Below are 5965 nucleotides of genomic sequence, written 5' to 3' on the forward strand. Positions count from 1 at the left end.
TGTCTAGGCCTGAATGAAGGCTCTGGGTAGCGTGGTCCAGAAGTGCTTTGTTCCACGAGCGTCTGGAGAGCCTCCCTGGCGCGCTCCCTGAGCGGGTCCCGGCGGCCCTTGTGGGTGGGAAAAGGGCAGGAGGAAGCCCTGTTGCCTGAGGACAGAAGAGGAGGCCTCCGTGCCTCCCACACAGGAAGCGGGGGGCTGCCGAGAGCTTCCCCGCAGGCGGCATCCTGGCCTGGCCTTTAGCTACTTGCAGCCTGGAGTGAAGGCGCGGAGTCAAAAGAGGCCGGCCCACACGTAGCAGAGGATGGTTTCGATCCATCGACCTCTGGGTTATGGGCCCAGCACGCTTCCGCTGCGCCACTCTGCTCTCTTGGGGCTAGACTGCCCGCAATCCACTCTAGCACCTGGGCTGCACTGGCACGGCCAGGCAGAGGAGCAGGCTGCTAGGCAGCGTTTCGGAAAGCCCTTCGAGGTCTCTGTGGCGCAATGGGTCAGCGCGTTCGGCTGTTAACCGAAAGGATGGTGGTTCGAGCCCACCCGGGGACGTGGCTACGCTCGGCCTCCTGGCGCTTGCTAGCGGGCTCCCTTTTGCCACCTCCAAGCCATCCCTCTCGGCCTCGGTGAGGTCACCTTGTGGCCGGCAAGGTTCAGGGGCCGTGCCGTGCCACAGGAGCCCGTCTCCCAGCAACCGCGCCGGGGCCTCGGCCTCGGGGCTTAAGCCCCGAGCCCAAGCGCGAAAGCTCCAGCCGGGCAGGTGTCGCTCCCCTCCCGCCTCTACGCCAGCTGAGAGGGAGAAACGCACGAGCCGCGCGGGTTCTTAGCCGCCTCCCTCCTGCGGGCCTGTTTGCTGCGCAGACCTCTGGGCCTGTCTCATGCCTCCCCTGGGAAGCGTGGCCGCGCGAACTGAGCCCCAGTCGCAGCTCCTGAGGTTTCCTGTGCAGCCTTGGACTTGCATGGCTGCCATGGTTTCTCTTTGGAAGGGACTCGGTCCCGCTTGGACAGGCGACTCGCCCGTGTGACTCCAAACGCCATCTTGTGGCTGTCTTTTTCCCCCACAGCCAGAACACCAGGATTCGCCTGCTCCTGGGTGGCCTGTGTCCCTTTCGGGCCATGGCGGCCGCTATGCGCCCGTAGACGGCCACGTTCCTCCTCCTAGTACAGAGATCATGGACGCTGGGGCCCTGCCCCCAAACCTCAATGAGGTCCATGACCTCCACACTAGACCAGGAGGGTGCGCGCCATCTACGGCCCCTGGCTGGCCCCTGGGTGCTGGGGGACTGGGCGGGGGGACGGCTCGCTGGCACTGGCTGCCTGGCTCATCCTGCAGCCGCCGGCTCGGGGCAGAGACTGCTGGCAGGGCTGGCTCTGGCAAGTGCCGTCTGGCCAGAGTCTACCCCTTTAAGGGCCCCAGGGCTGGGGAGAGGAGAGGAGTTTTCCTGCTTTGGCCCAGAGCAGCCACCAGGGGAACCTGGGGAGGGCTGGGCTCCAGCTACTTCGAATTAAGTGGCTACACAGCCCTTAATTCCAACTACTGAATTCGAATTTGGCGTTACTCCTGGTAGAATGAAGTTTACCTAGTTCGAATTAAGTCCAAACTAGCGGTTTGTATGTGTAGCACCTATGAAAGTTACTTCCAACTAACGGCTGTTAGTTCGAATTAACTTTGTAGTGTAGACATACCCATAGTTCCTATACAACTAGCAGCTAATGGGTAGTCTCCAGTAGTTTAAATCTTGGGGCATTTGGAAAAGGAGGGGGAGCTACATGTGTGCGGGGTGTATTGTTGCCCTCTGCTGGATGGACTGTAAATGCTTTATGTATGTATCATATGCCCTATAGTGCTAACAGTTAATGGAGATTCTCCTCTAGCTCACACCTGGCATTTTCTAAAGTAATATATGTGTGTGTATGTGCGAGAGAGAGCAAGAGCCTGGGGGCTCCCTCATGTCTCCTCCCCATCCTGATCTGCTTGGCTTAAGTGCAGGAAAGAAGAAGTAGTGAGCTTTGTGTATTTGACATCAGGTGGAAGCAGGGGAATGGAGGAGTAGTGGGAACAAGAGCACTTGGCTTCTTTTCCTGCAGACCGAGAGGGGTGGGGACTGGGTTGAGCTATATAAATCAGATGCCGCTCCATGCCTCAGTTTCCCCCTTCATACAATGCCGATGACACAGAGAATGTTTGTAAAGTGCCTTGTTGTTAGCCCATGGGGCAGAGGGGGAAACTCGGTCTCAGAAGCAGACTGGGGGGAGGTAAAACCCTACCTAGGCAGCGCTGGTTCCACTACGTCACGCTGCCAGACCGGTCTGAGTGGGTCCCTCTCTTGGCTGCTCCTCCCCCCAGGAGGAGTGGGTTCCTCTCCATCGGCTGCAGGAACCAGCATTTCAAGGTCTTTGCCAATGGGCAGCCGTTCTGCAATTCAGCTCTGCCGCGGCTTCCAGCAGATCGATACACTGGAGATCGATGGTGCCGTGGTCGGGTCCTGTGCCCAGTTGTGAGCCCGACCGGTGCCGCTGCCCAGACGGAGATGAGTGGCACACACACGACACCCCCCTACGGCCGCCCTCGCAGACCCAATAAACCTCTCCCTTTCGCAGAACGACTCTGCTCCTGCGTGGTTCTGGGGCTACTTGTGTGTGTGTCCTAGACCCCCTTTCTGCTCAGCGCAGGTAGAGCTGAGTGCGACGCCTGCACTGGGATGGCGTATTGGGATAATGTACTGACAGCTCCTCTGCGCCACCCCTCCTCTTCCTGCCGCTGCAACATCAAATTAACCTTCCTGGTCTGCCCCCGTCCTCCCTCCGGTACCAGGAGACCCCACGCATGATGGGAGGGGTTCGCACTAGCCGGCTTTTAAAAATGGCGGCGCCGGCTTTATGCTAATGAAGCCCGGGAAATTCAAATCCCGGGCTTCATTAGCAAGTTCGGTATGCATACATTACCCCCCTAGTTCAAACTAGCGGGGTAGTGTAGAAATACATACCCAGGGGGACTAGAGCCTCCAGGCCTGGCCCCCGTTGAGAGAGAAGCTCAGAGATTGGAGCTGGGGCAGCCAGGAGCCCCCCACTGCTTTGTGGGGTGCAGAACAATGACTGCTCCCGAGGGGGGAAAGGAAGGTGCCTGCACTGCAGGGCCTCCCTGGAGAGACAGTATCGGTCCCTGGCAGACAAAGGTGGAACCAGTTCCAGGGCCTGGCCAGGAAAGAGCCCAAGTCCTGGGAGAAATCAGGCTCCATGCTCAGCTGTGAGTCCGAGTCCCATAGACAAAAGCGCCCCAGGGCAGTGGTGGATTCTCCACATGTCAATGGGTCTAGTGCAGGCCAGAGGCCTTGCTGGGATGCGCTAGGGCAAAGCCCAGGGCTGGGGCCGGACGGGAGCCCGTGAGAGGCAGCGGGGCGAGTGGGAGGCTCTAACTCTTGCTCCTGGCCAGGAAGTCCAGTGCTGGGTGACACCAAGGCCACGTCTGCACTGCAGGCATTTTGCTCAAGAACAACTGTTCTTGTGCAAAAACTTGTGGCGCGTCTACACTGCACGTGAATTCTTGTGCAAGTAAATTTGCAGTAAAGCATCAGAAAAGAGGGCTTCTTGCACAGGAGTTATTCCTCTCCCCACGAGGAATAAGCCCCTTTTGTGCAAGAGCTGTTGTGCAAGAAGGCAGCGTGGACGGGCACCAGGGGCTTCTTGAGCAAGACACTTTTATGGCTAAAATGGTCATCAGAGCTTTCTTGCACGAGAAAGCGTTCACAGTGCCATGGACACTCTTGTGCAAAAGCACATGGCAGGGTGGAGGTGCTCTTGCACGAGACCTTTTGTGCAAGAACTCCGGTGTGAAACAGTTCTTGTGCAAGAAGTCTGCAGTGTAGGGCAGGGAGCAGCCTATGGGGCTACTGGAGCTGCTGGCTGCAGGATGCCCAGTCAGGGAGTGGGGGGGACCCCTAGGAATGGCTCCAACTTCCCAGAGGGGTGGCCAGAGGCAGGACATTTGCCTGGCAGGGTGAGGTGGGGGGGGGCAGTGACCTCACAGGGGCTTTGGGCAGCCCTCAGCAGATCAGGCAAAGGGCAGGTGGGGAGGTGGTGACCTCACAGAGGAACCCACATCTCAGGCTGAGAAAAGGGGGGGGCGGGCCCAGGGGACTTTGGAGACCCCCGGTTGCTTTAGCTCTGGTGCGTCTCCTGCTCACAGTTGCTTTGTCCTCTGTGAGTTCCACATCCGGACAGCGTTTTGCAGAAGGTAAGAGCCCCCAGGGGTTTGGATCCCGCCCGGGGCCGGCTGGGTTCCAGGCAGGCCCAGCCCTCGGTCAAGGGCCAGAAGGTGATTCCTCACCTGGGCTGTGTCCTTAGCGCCACTGGGGCTTTCTCCTGGTTGGTTTCCCTTTTCCTCCATGACGCCCACATTTCTGCTCTGTTCTTGCCTCTTCTGTGACCTTCCCCTGCTGCCCCCCCAGCTTGTGACCCAACAGACTAGCTGAAGGAGGGGGGGTGGTTTGCAGGAGCCGTGGGGCAGGGGATGCAGCCCCCATTGTGGGGACTGGGGAGGTGGGGCTGGACCAGGTCTATGCCGGTGTCTTTGGGGAGAACGCTCCACCCCCCCCCCCCCCCCACACCTTAGACTCTCCCCTGATTGGCCGAGCAGGGGCTGTTGATGGGCAGGAGACTCAGGTCCTTGCAGTGCCTGTGCAAGACCGAGCCGATAAGCAAGGGGCCATTTGGGGGCTGGGGGCAGTCGCTCTGGGGAGCTGGAACCCCTGGATTTCGCTCTGCAGGCTGCGCCCCAAGCTCCCCTTTGCTCCCCTCATTTGCAGCATGGCCAAACACATCAGGCTGTGGTTCCGGAAAGCCCTGAAGATGGCCCCAGGGCCGGTGGGAAGCAGCTCCTCCGTCCCCGCGGGCGGGGAAGCTGAATCCCACCAGCTCGGGGCGACTCGCCCACCGGCCAGGCCCCTCCGGACCTGGCTCCAGAGGCGGCTGGGAAGGCGGGACCCAGCCCAGCGGGGCAGCCGGGTAGGGTGGCTCTGGGGCCTCCTCTGTGGAGAGAAACACCTGCCCCAGGAGCCCAGCCCCCATTACCACCAGGGGGCATCGCCCTGCCCGGCCCCCGGGGACCTGCCAGTCTCCGGGAGCCCCCAGCCTCTCCGCACCAGCCCCTGCAGCTGTGGGTCCAGCTCAGTGAGCAGCAGCGCCTGGGCCTCCAGCTGCAGCCGGGCCACCTCCTGCAGCCGCTCAGACCCAGGTGAGGGGCCGTGAACATGCTGGGCCCAGGGGCTCACCCAGTACACGGGGGGGCAGCCCCAGTGTCTGCCCCATAGCCAGGGCAATGGATGGGGGCGGGGGCTGCTGCTTGGCTCTCTTGTTCCTGGCGGGGGCTCTGCTGAGGGCGTTGGCAGATGTGAGGGTGGAAGGGGGATGGGTCCCTGCGAGGGGCGTGTGGGGCCCAAGCTGCCCTGGGTCCCTGACATGGGGGCGCGTGACCCCTGCTGGCCGCTGGAGTCACCCTGGTCCCTTCCCTCCCGCACAGAGCCCCCCTGCGCCTCGGCGGAGCTCTGCCAGGAGCGGATGGACTCCCGGGTGGAGGAAGGGGCCATCTATGATATTGAAGAGCAGCTCCACACCCGGGACACGGTAGGAACCTTCTCCACACGGGGGGGACCCGAGATTGTCCGGCCCCTTCCCAGCACGTCCCCCCCTCCGGGAGGGGCTTGTCCCTGGGGATCCCCCTGGGGCCCCTTCTCCTGCATGACCTGGGCCCCCCAAGCTGAGGTCTCTTGTCATGCACCAGCTGGGCCCCCACAAGCCTGAGGAAGCAGTTGGGGGGGGAGTGTGGGTGCTTGGACAACCGGCAGCTCCCACCTCCACTCCTGGGAGGCCTGAGCCCTGCAGCTGTCCGTGGGGGGCAGGCAGGCCCCAGGCTCACAGACTCTCTCTGGGGTGCAGAGCCCAGCCGCCCTGCAGCGGTTCCTCCTGGCCGTCCCCC

The 5965-nt window shown here is 61.6% G+C and overlaps 1 non-coding gene across 1 annotated transcript; it reads left to right on the top strand.

Annotated features, from left to right (window-relative positions):
* Positions 1–469: 469 nt before the first annotated feature.
* TRNAN-GUU (transfer RNA asparagine (anticodon GUU)) lies at positions 470–543 on the top strand. The gene has a single exon. It is a non-coding gene; the product is annotated as a tRNA-Asn (tRNA).
* The last annotated feature ends 5422 nt before the right edge of the window (positions 544–5965 follow it).

This window comes from Pelodiscus sinensis, chromosome 26, assembly GCF_052426305.1.
Source record: "Pelodiscus sinensis isolate ZL-2025 chromosome 26, ASM5242630v1, whole genome shotgun sequence".
Lineage (NCBI taxonomy): Eukaryota > Metazoa > Chordata > Testudines > Trionychidae > Pelodiscus > Pelodiscus sinensis.